The following is a 14,395-nucleotide window of genomic DNA, read 5'->3' as shown; positions in this document are numbered from 1 at the left end:
CACAGACAGTGGTAACATACAAATTCCACACAGATAAGGCCAGATAATTTGCACCCCTTGCATTTTTTTGGCTTACTTTCCTTAATGAATCAGGCCCCTAGAGTGTGGGTTTCTCTGGCAAAACTGGAGCTGTGGGTGGTCCGCCAAACAGCACTTGAACACCCGGTGGCCTCATTGGATCTACGAGTCAAGTATCTGCATCCACCCAGACAAGTAGAGCCGTCCTTTCTTTGGAGACACACATCCGACGAGGTCTGTAAGATACCGGCGGAACACTACACTGCAGACAGCTCCGGAGCGCAGATGGCACGACTATCTCTCAGACCCACATATCTGGCAACAGTGAACATTGCCCACAGTGCAGTCACACTCCCTGACGCCCCGGGAGTTGCTCAAATCCTCCCCCTTCCCCTTCACCCACCACAGGGCTGACTGTGTCCTCAACTACCTGCCACCTGCATGGATCTCCTGCACAGTTCCCACATAACGTAATTGCTGCTCCTGTCTTCCATAATAGCCTTCCTTGCAGTGAGGCCAGCATCCAAACCTTCATCACACTGGACTGCCCTTTTCCTCGCATAAAGGCCCAGATCTCCAGGGGTTAATATCAATCCAGCACAACCTCATAATGGACTGCAGTCACTACCAACTCTCTACTGCCACCATGTGGTATAATTCTACATTACAGCTCCACCTACAGTCCTCTAACAGCCAGCATTACAATGGATCCCTTGCTGCCCTAATATTTAAGATAGGTATAGTTTTCTCCACCCAGCTGCTCTCGCTTCCCAACTAAGCCCGCTCTATTACAGCAGGACTCTGCTGGGGATCCAGCCACATCTCTCCCACACTCACTCTTACTTCTGTTTGCTACTGACTGCAATGCTCCCCCCCATTGCCCTGTGTTGGGGTGTCACACCATTACAGCTTTCCTCATCGCTGCGCTCTGAAGAGGTCCCTCCATATAATGTACACAGGTGTCCCCCCAACCCCTAAGAGAGAGCTGTGCAGTCTGGACTCAGTGTGCTATAATCCATTGTTAGCTTGTCAGCGCAGCAGCCTCAGTACACACCTGCATATACTATACCTGCCCTGACCGGCTGCATAAACACTGTACTCTGATATATCCCACACTGCAAACCCTAAAACTCTACACCTTGCAGCTTCCATCAAATAAGTGCAATTTATCATTCAACTGACCACTCTGCGGGTCTTCCATTCCCGACAATGATGATCGGTTACCTATTACCTGTCAGGACTTCTTGTCCTTCCTCAAAGAGGTGGAAGACATCATAGCCTCAGTACAGGCTCTCCACTCCCTGAAATCTGACATCACTGAAATTGGGGATAGAACAGATCACCCAGAAGATTGCGTAGAAGAGGTGGTGACGTACCAACAATTACTTGAAACAGCCCTCCATCAAAATTAAAATGAATTTTAATTGTCAACCTAATGTTGGTGCCAGATCAAGATGGTCAAAAAGTCCAAGACATTCTGGAGCAGTGAAACAACCTGAGAATCCGGGGGATATGTGAAGATGTTGAACCCACCCACTTCGAACTCTACCTAAAGAAGCTTTTCACCCAGCTTTCCTCCTCGACTCCTGAGGACCACCTTCTTCTGGTTAGAGCCCATTTGACACTGAGACGCTGCTCCCAGGACCTGTCCAGACCCAGGGATCTCATCCTTAGAATGTACTACTTCACGGCAAAAGAAGCAATGATGAAGGAGGTCCACTGCCTTCAAACGGACAGCTTCGACAAAGCCAGCCTACAAATCTTCCAGGGCCTGTTTCCACTCAACCCTGGCCAAGCGGAGGGACCTCAAGCCCATTATCAGACTCCTCCAACAAAGGGATATCAAATACTGTTTGGGCTTCCCCTTCCGCATCCTGATTTGGCATCAGGGCTTAATGCTCATGGCCAGAACTCTCTCCGAAATCCCTGCTTCCCAAATTAGGCATTACCACTGGACTCTCTGACCTTTCCAAGGTATCATCCCTTCCCCAGAGATCAACAAGACCATTTCACATCAAGCCCAAAGCACTGAATGGACTATGGTCCAGCATATTCATCACCGTCCACCCACAATTACACATTTTACTCCTCATCGCACCAATTATACTCTCGCATTGATATGATCCTGCTCAGCCATGACTTTGCCTTAAACCTCCAGGTGGCTTGGATCCATCCATGCTTTCATTTCCTTTGACCTCTCTGGCCTTTCATCTTGACCCCGTCCCATATCTTGGCGCCTTAATGACTCCTTACTTCATAATGTGGATGTCACAGCTCAGAACATAGCTTGAAGAATATTTCAGATTAAATGATCGCCTGGATATTTCCAAGTCCACACTCTGGACGGCGCATAACTGAGGGGACACCTGCTCAGCACAGCCTCCAGAAAGAAAAAAGAAGCTCTCACCAAGACTAATCAGCTATCACTTAAACTCCAGATCTTAAAAGTCTAACACAAAATGGCCCCTGGCTACTCTGATGGTCCTCTGAGACCAAATTCAAAGTTAACCTATTTCTCTCTAAACAAGTAGCCAAGTGCCTTAAATGGCTCCAGCAAATCTTTTATGAGAAGGGTAACAAAGTGGATAAAATTCTCAAGTCACACCTCCACTCCACTAGGATACACAGAAATATTATTTAGATCCGTGACTCTCACAATCAGCTCCTCCACGAACCTACAGCCATCGAAATGGCATTCCAACATGACTACACCATGTTCTACAAATTACTGACCCACCCCCACTTCCCCAACACAGCGTTCCAACGACACTTTGATATCTGAATTTTCTGCTAATTGTAGACTTCACAAACTATGCTCTTGAGCATCTCAAGAAAGAGATTTTGATAGAAGAAATCCAATAAACTATTAAAGGACAAAATAACTGCAAATCCCCTGGCCCTGACGGCTTAACGGCCGCATACTATAAGAAATTCTCTTGCCCCCCACCTGCACTTCCTTTACAATAACATTCTCCAAGGGGATCTCTTCCAACCTAAAATGCTTGAAGCCAGTAGTGTAGTGATCTCTAAAGAAGGAAAAGACCCACTCCACTCCACAAGCTACAGGCTCATCTCTCTTTTCTATCACAAACTGAAAATATACACTAAAATCCGTGAGGACCTCCTGAATGTATTCCTCCCCTCCCTGATCCATTAGGACCAGGTGGGGTTTATCCCGGAGCATCAGGCGAGGGATAACACCAGACATGCCATTGATATTATCCATATCACGAACTCCAGGAGATCCCCAAACATTATGCTCTCTCTGGATGTTATGTCAAATAAAAGAGATATATACACCTGCGCTCCCCTTCTTGCACAATGGGGTACTCATCAACTTAGATCCACACTCCAGAAGGATTGTTTCTCCAATGGGTGGATCGAACTGCCCTTAATAGGGCTCACATGTAAAAAAACATAATACAAACATAATGTAATATGTCATGCTTACAATGATTACAAAAAATCCACCACCGCTTAACAGATGTCTTCCTCTTTCCCCCGTGAACTGACTTTGTATAAACAAAAACACACCAAGTGATCCTTATGTCATAGAGCCCCCTTAGGGTATATGCTTACAGCCAATCAAAGAGCAATGCACCTTCTTAACTCCAATTATGGATGCCGTTCTATCACCGAATCTTAAGTAAGGATCTCCAATCAATGTATATTTGCCTGCAACAAAGAAAGAAAATACCATAAAGAATCTCGAGCATTACTTTTTTAAAAAAAAAAAAAAATTCTTTAATGCTGAAAAAGCATTTGATAGGATCTCCTGGGGCTTAATGAGGGCCGTCCTTGAGGCCTTCAACTTTGCTGGTGATTTCCCCACAGGCATCCTGGCACTATACACTACCCTATTCAAAATGGTACTAGATAGGGCTGCCCCTATCCCCCCACATATTTGTTCTGGTGATTGAAAACCCTGGCCTCTCAGTTTAGATCCAACCACAACATTCAGGATGTGCAGGTGGGTAGCATCAACTCCAAAGTTTCACTCTAATTTAAAATAAACTATACAAAAACTATACAAAATCAAAGGCCATGCTGCCCCATGAACCCTGGATATTTCTACTGTGTTACCCTTCCCAAGATCTTGACAAATTTTCAGAAAACCTGACCATGCACATACTAACGGCTGCCAAGTCCCTTATAACACTCAACTGGAAAAACACCTCGCCCCAATGGACTCTGCCCTCAAAAAGCAGATTTGGCATGTTGCAGCTATGGAAGAGATTACCTACTACCTTCACGACAGGGACCATGTCTTTAACCAAGTCTGAGCCCCATGGGAGTTTGCGGAATGCACATTCCCCTCTGGCCCTTAGCTCTCCCATGATGACCCATGTGCAGAGAGCTCTGTTTCCTTCCACACATCCCCCTCTAATTCTCTGAATTACCTATACACTTTTTGCTTACTGAATGCTCCCGTTCTCCTGCCCAATTACCTCCCTCCCTCACTTCCCTCTATCTCTACAGTCTACTTTTTCAAAGTCATTTGTAAAATCCTAAAAACTGGTCATTCTCTGTCCTATGTTCCATTTGGAGGCAACATGACGATCTCATTGTACCATTTTTGTTACCCATGATTGTACCACTGTACTGTCATGTTCCTTGTATGTTCCTGTTTGACCATGCAAAAACAAAAGAATTATTTAAAAAAAAAATGTAAAAAACATTTTGATGTAAAATCATATTTTTTCAGCTCAACGGAGATAGTGATTCACTCTAATGTACACTTATACAGTTATTATTATACCATTCTAGAGAAAAAACAGCAACAATAGAGAACAGTAACTCTTCCATCTGTCCATTACATCATCATATTTTGCCTCAGGCAAAATAGAAATTGGTGTGTGCTGTCTTATGCTGTCTGTAATCTTGTGATCATTCTGAGACAATCAGCAGCCAAGGGCAGAACTCCTTTTTTTTTTATTTAGGGGACTGTTTACCAATTATATTAAACTCATAAAAAATACATTTGTTTGAAAAAAAAAATATTTGAAAGAAAAAATAGTGCCAATGAATCTATGTCTACCATTGTAATGTTCCATATTTAATGTCATTTCTTCCTTTATTACCTCTTCAGTCTCTCAGCGTCTCTGTCTTTCTCTCTGTCACCTACCCTCTCTTTTTCATTCATTTATCCCCTCTTCCTTTCCTCACTTACTGTATCATTCATTCTCCATACAAGATTTGCTTAATTTCACCCCCCTCCTGCAGTGGATAGAATCCAATCTCCTCAAACTAACGCCAGTCACATAAACTGACTCATTTGTCACTGTGAATGCCTTTAATTGCTTGGTACATATATTTTACTTTCTCAGAATTGAAAGAGATTTCAGAGCACAGCATGATCATTTTTGGTATGACATTTATTTACTCTACTCTCACCTGTCTGCTCTCATGCTAAGTGATTTCAACATTTACTTTGACAAGCTCACTGTCTGTGATGCCGTGAGGACACCAGGGTTAGAACCTAAGTTCACTAGATACCTGGCCCTCTAGGTTCACGGAATCACACAGGTAAGGATGCAAGAAAGAGATAATGATCCCTTTATTCACACAAGTGTTCACACAGAGTAAATGCAAAAACAGTGTTCACAAAAGAGAAATACTCCTGCTACAAAATATACAAGAATGTTGGCTAATAACCAGTGGCAATATAACACCCAAACAGCACATAGGAGAGGTCTCACCACACAGAAGGTTTCACAGAGTCCTAGTTAGGCCACAAATGAGTCCCAAAGCTATTCAACAGGATGGCCAGTGAGCCAGTCTCAAGTAGTTGTCCTCCAATCCAAGTATGCTCACCAGTTTCCTCTGGATCACGAGTGACTCCCAATGGAGTAAGGGTCCAACAAACTTCCTCACTGGGATAGCAATGTCCAACCAGTATTTGTCCCCTGGTAGAGTTTGATAACCCTATCAGACTCAGAGTTCCTTGTCCTTCAAAAATCCCGGCGTACACACGTCCCCTCTCCAGGTCCTGTGTTTTTACTCCTCTCTCCCCCTGGCTCACCCTCCTCTTCAACAGTCCACAGTCATTGGTAATAACAGCATAGGAGTGATAAGCAGGGTGTGGTAAGGAGTGTGTTTTCAACAAAGCCCCCCCCCCTGTGGTTTCTCTGCCAAGTCTGAGGGGTCAGGTGTTTCGTGTCACATCAACACAGATTATAAAATCCACCCCCTGTATTTAGATCAGGGACAGATCCTCCCCTTTTTAACACTTTGCACTACTTTGTGATATCACAGTGGCTTTAGCTGATCCAAGTCTCCTGTGAGAACCTCCCCCTTCCTCCTGGGACACATGTAGTATCGGATCTGTCCACCGCAGGGCCTGATCAGCCAACAGGCTGACCAGGCTGCAGCCTGGGGCGCAGGATCGGGGGATGGCGCAGCAGCGCTGGTTAACAAATTTTTTTTATTTTTTTTTCCAATTCAACCCCTCCCCCCCGCCAAACGCCCCCCCCCGCGAGAAATTGTTATGTAATGGAGTCCGCCGCGGGTGTATGGAGTCCGCCTATGACTCTATACACAGGCTCAGGTATGCTGAAGACGGCAGACGACAGCTAATCACAAGCTGTCATCTGCCGTCAGTGCGGCCACGGTGCGCTGTTCAGTGTGGTCACGTGAGAAGAACAGAAGAGGATTTCTCAGGCAGGTAAGAAACTTTGAGTGAATGGCTGCCCAGGGAGCATTTTCAGGCACAATATGGGGGGGAGCAGGAGAACATGTTCAGCCATAATATGGGGGGGGAGCAGGAGAACATTTTCAGCCATAATATAGGGGGGAGGGGAGCAGGAGAACATTTTCAGCCATAATATGGGGGGGGGGGGACAGGAGAACATTTTCAGCCATAATATAGGGGGGAAGAGCAGGAGAACATTTTCAGCCATAATATGGGGGGAAGGGAAGCAGGAGAACATTTTCAGCCATAATATGGGGGGGGGGGGGGAGCAGGAGAACATTTTCAGCCATAATATGGGGGGAAGGGGAGCAGGAGAACATTTTCAGCCACAATATGGGGGGGGGGAGCAGGAGAACATTTTCATCCATAATATAAGGGGGGAGCAGGAGAACATTTTCAGCATTTTCAGCCATAATATGGGGGGGGGAGCAGGGGAACATTTTCAGCTATAATATGGGGGGGGGGGGACAGGAGAACATTTTCAGCCATAATATGGGGGGGGGGGGCAGGAGAGCATTTTCAGGCACAATGTGGGGGGGGGGAGACTGGCACTGGCATTTTTAGGCACAAATAATTAATGGGGGGGCAGTAGCACAGATCATGACTGGGGGTGGGATAAAAGGCTCAGTGGCTTTACTTATTATTTATGGGTGGGGCAGTGGCACATATCATGATGCGGGGGGGGTTATCTGCAGGAGGATAAATATTTTTCTATATATGGGGGCCAGAGGTGAGATCATGACTCAGGGGGGGGGGGAATAAGCTGCAGGGCGCATAAAAATTATAAATTGTCTAAGGGCTGGGGGGTTAATTAACTGACTGTCAGGGGTTGGTAGATGTAGCACACCAAACAGACCCATAACCTGAACAAATTCTCTTAAACTTCTGAGTGCTACTGCAGGAAAATTTCGCACCAAAGCTAACCACCTCCACTGTAAATTTATCCTTTCATCTTACAATACTGCCTTTTCACTTGCAAAGCAAACATACTTATCTTCACTAATTTCCTCTTAGTCTTCTAATCCTCAATGACACTTAGACCTGCTTCAAAGACAAAATCAACATCATTCAATGGGCTATTTCTCATGCCCCACGTACCCCACCCACCTTCTTCTACACTCCCAAACCCACCCTCAGTTCATTCTGTCCAGTAACCGAGGATGAAGTCTCTGCACTCATCTCACCCAATAACCTGCCTACTGACCTTATTCATGCCCTTCTTCTCTGTTCCTTCTCCTCCACTGCATGCCCACTTCTACCTTACCTCTCCAACTTGTCTAGCAGCCTTTCTCTCCAACTACCACCCTATTTCTCTTCCATCCCCTTTCCATTCATGCTTACTTGAGCAACCTGTGTACAACACTCTATCTCACTTTATCTCCCTTGACTCCCATTTTAACAATCTGTAATATGTCTTCTGCTCCCTTCTGGTACCATAGTCTCTCTCTTACTTATGATTTCCGGCTGGAATTAGGATCTCTCACATCAATACATGGAGAACGTTGAAAGTTGGTCTGTTGGACATTTGTGGACATTTATTCACTTATGATTTTATTGGTGTTCAGTCATAATTTGTGGGACATTCTGTGTGACTGATCAACCATATTTCCATTAATGTACAAGTGAATGATACTTAATATTTATTTGATATATTTTAATTGTTTTCATGTTAACTGATCTTAGGCTGTTCATGTGTTTAGAACAGTAATACATGTTATCCTTTTTATCCTTATATCTAGTGAGTTTACACTTGTTAGTTTTGTGTTTTCCATTGAGCTATCAACCGTTTTGATCACACGATATATGATAAGTATTATGCATCAGCAGAGTTTGGAGTGTAGTCATATATTACACTTACCACTTAGTGTTAATCATCAGTAGGCAATTATCATTGTAGGCAATTGAGCGCATTATATCTTGTTTGGTTATAAATAGGAAGGGATTCCCTTATAGTGCAGCTCTTGTACACTTAGAGTTGAGCGCACTACTATACTTTTTTTTTATACTACTACCAGACCTTTATCTGCCTTGATACTTTGGACTTTTCTTGTTGGACACTTGAGATTTATTTATATATCAAAATAAATCCTGTTTATTACAGAACTACCTGGCTATTGGGTTTCATTTGTAATACCAGAAGTGTGATACCTGCTTTTGATGCTTTTATTCACCCTCTTCTCCTGCATAGACTTTACTCCATTGGCTTTCGTGACACTGTTTTTTCCTGGTTCACATCCTACTGCTCCTTCAGTGTCTCTACCTCTGGCACAAACGTCATTCCCACCATCTGTTGGAGTCCCTCAGGCTCTGTACTTAATCCAACGGCGCATTTGCCACGCCCCCAAATGCATGACCACACCTCCGAAAAATTTTGCACTGCCGTTATGCTAGCCATGCCCTAACGGCGCATTGACACGCCCCTGAATGTATTACTACACACCAAAAGCCTGTCGGCGGCGCAAATTTTTTTTGGGGCTTACTCGACTATGAGGGGGGGCCCCATGAATTTGTTGTACCCGGGCCCTGAATTCCTCTTGGCAGCCCTGCCTGTCACATCCACCTTCAAAATGTCGCCATAATAATCCTTAACCAATATTGTAACAAATCATTTAGTCATTGGCTCATCACCTCCTATCTTGACTATTGCAACCTCCTCCTATCTGGCATAGCCCTCAACAGCTTATCCCCACTTTAATCCATCTTAAATGCTTCAGCAAGACTGATCTTTCTCTCTCGTGGCTCCACATCTGCCGCACGACTCTGCTAGGCCCTGAACTTGCTCCCCGTGTTCTTTTGACATGCTCTCTTAAAACCCATCCCTTCATTAGAACTTACCCTGCTCTCACTTTAATTGCTCACACTAATGTACCCTTACAACTATACCAATCTCCACTCTGAGCCAACTTCGCTCTTTGTTTCAGCTGCTCACTCTTCAAATTTTATTGTAAGCTCTTTCATGAACAGGGCACTCACTATCCTTTGTTTTTTTGCTTGCACTTATTTTGTCTACCTTGTATGTCCCCATTTTATGTATGCCAAAATTTCCTTACTGTCTTACACTGCAGAATAAAATGGTGCCTAACAAATCATTGATGATGATGATGATAATAATAATAATAATAATAAAGATTACATGACTGGGAAGTCAGACCTTTTGGGGAAATTACCCCCACTTGAATTTGCCACTGCATATGTCTCCTCCCCTAACAACAGAGCCACTTGCTCTTTACTTAATATACTGTGATAGTCTGTACAAGAAGCTGCATTACAAAAGGTGATTTCTCTAACTGTACCTCCCCTTGGATCTGTCACTGTTAGAAGCGTCTATAACAAATTAAAAGTCTTTGCTGAAGCACTTCACACATTTTTATGTCACAAATTTTTTTTAAGAGCATAATCAGTATACTCTCACTGATACTCAAGAATATTTCATACGTACAAAGAACATAGCTAACTTTACGCAGATATGTAAAAATGTGAATTGATAAGAAACTATATGTTACAAGAAATTCTTACCACAAGTTGATTTACTTGTTTGTTCAATTATCTATGTTAGTAACATGCCTGCTTTAAAGCAGGTTTTATCAACTTTTTCTGCCCAAATAAATATTTGAGACTCATGTATAAAGCCATAATGGCAGAGGTGCAACACAAAAATTCACTTTGGGGGGTTGTGGCTCAAGCTGGGATAGTAGAGAAGAGTAAAGAAGTTTGGCAAAGTGAGAATGCTCCTTTATATGTACTGAGTATACTGAATGTATATGTGTTCAAAAACAAGATTTCATTTTGTGGAACAAGAATAATGAACTGAAATATAATGATATTGGAGGCACATATTGAGTGGTGCTCCTTGCGGTGCAGGGCATAAAGGCATTTCCTTGCACTTGATTTTGCAACAGCTATTAACTGCCTGGTCTTGTTCTGTACGTTGAATGGGATGCAATTCTGGGTGCAGTTTGCACAACATAAAAAAAAATCCTGTCTCATGTAAAAAAGTTAGTTTATGAATAAATTAAGCTAAACTGAGCATTATTTTAGGAGAAAAATGGAAACATTTTATTTTATCATAATGGTGGGTTTAAAGTGGATGGAGGCTGCATTTAATCTGAAGTTTACACTTACAAAGTTTGCCTCTTCATGTTTTTCAGGTTTTCTAAGTACACTAGTTTGTGGAACCTTTTGAGAGCAAAGATTAGGCATGCACTTTGGTAAGAGCAGAGAAAAACAGTTCAAAACCAAGATGTTTGAATTATGCATGTCATGAATTTATATAAGTGGTCTTTTATGGCTGTAAATGTTTCCCAAGTATCCTCAATCTTTCAAAAGCTTGGCTGAAAATATTCCAACCTTTTAACAGAAGCTACTTACCTGGCATCTATATTTATGTAAACAACACAATAATAAAAATTACCCCCCGGCTTGTTGTCATCCTTAACACAGAACTAACCATTGTTCCCAAAATCCAATTTATGTTACATGCCATGCACTGAATTTTGAGCCTGGGAAATTTCCCAATTACAAATATGACTGCATAGCCACTAAGAGCTCATTCTCGACAGGAGTTCTTAAGTAACGACACATGACTAGTTACACTATGTTTTCTATTTTACTAAGATGTAGATCAATAATTCCAGGAGAGGATGCCAGAGCTGTCAGCCATAAAGCAATAAAGTTGGTAAAAGAGGGATGTTTCGGGGTGATTTATTTCAATGAAAATATTTTTATAATGGTGTCAATGTATTATTTATATTTTTCCATGGTGCAATACATGTCCAACTTAATGACGTCCTGGACTCAATGGGACCTGTAGTACAACATGGACAATATAATTACTCTAATCTATTTTGTACCTAATAACTCACACCCACCACTCAAAGCGTATGGTAATAGTCTTATTGCTATTCAGCATGGGGCTGGTTAATCCTAAGGGTTCGTGTAACAGGGGGTTATTCTACCGCACCAACTGTAGGATTCTTTCCCAGTCTGGTAAGAAAATGTTCTTGAATAATGTATACTCTTTAATTATATATCATATAAATCAATTTAGCTGGGGTGCTACCTGGAAACCATACAATATCATAAGTAGGAAGAGGAACAGAAGTTTCTTTATTTAGGTGCACTGAATCCTCTTTAATTAATTATTCTACTACATATATTTAATTCATCCTTATGTTAAAATATAACCTTTATTAAAGTTAATTTAAAAAGCGAAAATGTGGATTAAAAAGTATACTGATAGAAAGTGACTTATGACTTATTCAAGGCCTTGAATAAGCAACACAGCGAAACGCGCGTCGGCGTTACCGCTGGAACCACTCATTCCTCACACTTGAAGAAATCTAATTTTGCAGCTATACCCCATTATACCCAAAGATAGAGGGGACTAGGAGGCAGATAGCAAATCACACCCCATAACTTCAGTTATTTAGAATGGAAATTTACGGAGAATACTGCTAATAATCTTAGTAGACCTCAAATAGCTGTAGTGAGAGAGTTGATTATATTATTAATCATACTCAATGCAGGGTGTACATTCTGACCTGTTAATTATATAAAGATATCAAGAGAATGGGACGACTAACACTATTCAATTTTAGTAACTAGATATCCAGAGCTATTATCAAGTAGACTGGTATATACTATTTACATAAAATATATCCATTTTTTTGCTACTGCAGGTCATATATTTAATAGACCTCTTCATAGTACTGCAGGTTAAATTAATTTATATCTTCATACCATATAACCCATGAAGCAGGATTATATAGGTACAGGATGGTAGTGTTTCCAGCTTTTATTATCAAGATCACTTTCTATCAGTATACTTTTTAATCCACATTTTCGCTTTTTAAATTAACTTTAATAAAGGTTATATTTTAACATAAGGATGAATTAAATATATGTAGTAGAATAATTAATTAAAGAGGATTCAGTGCACCTAAATAAAGAAACTTCTGTCCTTTCCTCTTCCTACTTATAATCCTAAGGGTTGTAGGCATTTTTTCATTTTTGCAGGCCCGATCTCCCTAGGGAATCCAGTCCACACTGATCAACTGAGGGTTTCCATACCGTGTGCCACCAGCCCTGGCTGGCATAGCCAAGTGCTGGTATTGGTAAATTCTGGTGACTGTTTGTCGATCCAATTTTGCCAGTAACAGCCTAGGCTGGCAGCACTAGGGCTGGCTAGACTTTTTTATGCACAGCAAGATTCACGCTGGTGGTCATCATCATCAACTTGAATCTTACATCACTCTACATGATCCCTATATGTTTGTTATGTTGCAATAGTTTCCAGTTTCAACATGAAATCTTACTAGCAAGTACAGTACTTTTACTGAACTGTCTTTACCCCATTGTAAGCGGTGGTAAAAGGTCTCCCAGCACTTGAAATACTGACACCCACTATACCTACAAAAAACAACAAACACTGTAGTAACGACATAAGTTAAATGTAGACTTACCTTTACACCGAAAGCATTGATTTTTAAATACACTGCAATGCGACTGCTGCTAATTCCGAAGATAGTGGATGCCGGTGATGGAGTCTGACTACACGCAACCTACCGACATCAATATTTAAAGCGCCATTTTAATCTTAGTGTTAGGGTTAGTGGTATGGTTAGGGTTAAGGTTATGCTGCTGCTCTTACTATTGCCGCTTTAAACTTACATATTTCAACGTCACTTTCTTCAGTGGCTTCAAATTCAGTTGCCGGCATCCACTATCTTCGGAATTAGCAGCAGTCTCCTTGCACTGTGTTCGGTAATCTCAACTATCGGTGTAAAGGTAAGTCTACATTTTACTTATGTCGTTTTTACAGACTTCGTTACTTTTTTTGTAGGTGTGGGTATTCCAAGCGCCCTACTACCGTACCCAACCCATTTTAAGTTTTATTTATTTAGGTGCCAAAGATTTCTTTTTTTTTTCTCTTTCTTTATGGCATTTTACTTTTTTGAGCCGCTGACTGATTTTATCTATTACTATATACTGTTTGTGTGCACAAATCATACTAATCATTTCTTTCACAAAGGCAAAACACAAATGTATATGACAATCATTTACTGTTATCACCTGGTGTGTGTGTATGTGTGTGTTTGTGTATAATTCCCCTTCCTCTGGATAGATAAGATAATAATTAGTGGTGAAGCAATTTGTTTAAATGGCTTAATTACATTTGCTTGTTAACTGCTATTGAGATAAGATTCAGCAACAGATTAAGTTAAATTGTGTGTATCTTTCTTTGTGTTCACCAAAACTTCACTTAGTGAGTGAAAGGACCATGAAAGCTAAGCTTAATTGTGTTGCAATATAAAAAAATATAGTTTAAAACTTAGAAATGTACATAATATTTCACGTAACATGACAAGAGTCTTGTGGAAATGTACTGTTACATATTGTCCTACGTCTTCAGACAATTTAGAGTTTGAGGGCCTGAGTCATTAAGGTACAGATATTGGGCCTGAGTCATTAAAGAGCGCAAGGCAAAACAAGGAGTGAATTTGATCCTGGACAAACCATGTTACAATGCAAGGGATCCAAATTAGTTTATTTTTTTGCATGTAAGGAAAATACTGGCTGTTTTTTTATCCAACGCAAAAATTCGTAATCTATGTCATTCCCTACCCTAAATGTCAATCTGTCCTCACATTTTAAATTTACCTTTTTCTCCAATGCAAATTGGTTTTG

Source organism: Mixophyes fleayi, chromosome 2 (assembly GCF_038048845.1).
Source record: "Mixophyes fleayi isolate aMixFle1 chromosome 2, aMixFle1.hap1, whole genome shotgun sequence".
Classification (NCBI taxonomy): domain Eukaryota; kingdom Metazoa; phylum Chordata; class Amphibia; order Anura; family Limnodynastidae; genus Mixophyes; species Mixophyes fleayi.
The sequence above is the reverse complement of the archived record's forward strand: the minus strand, read 5'-3'. Positions refer to the sequence as shown.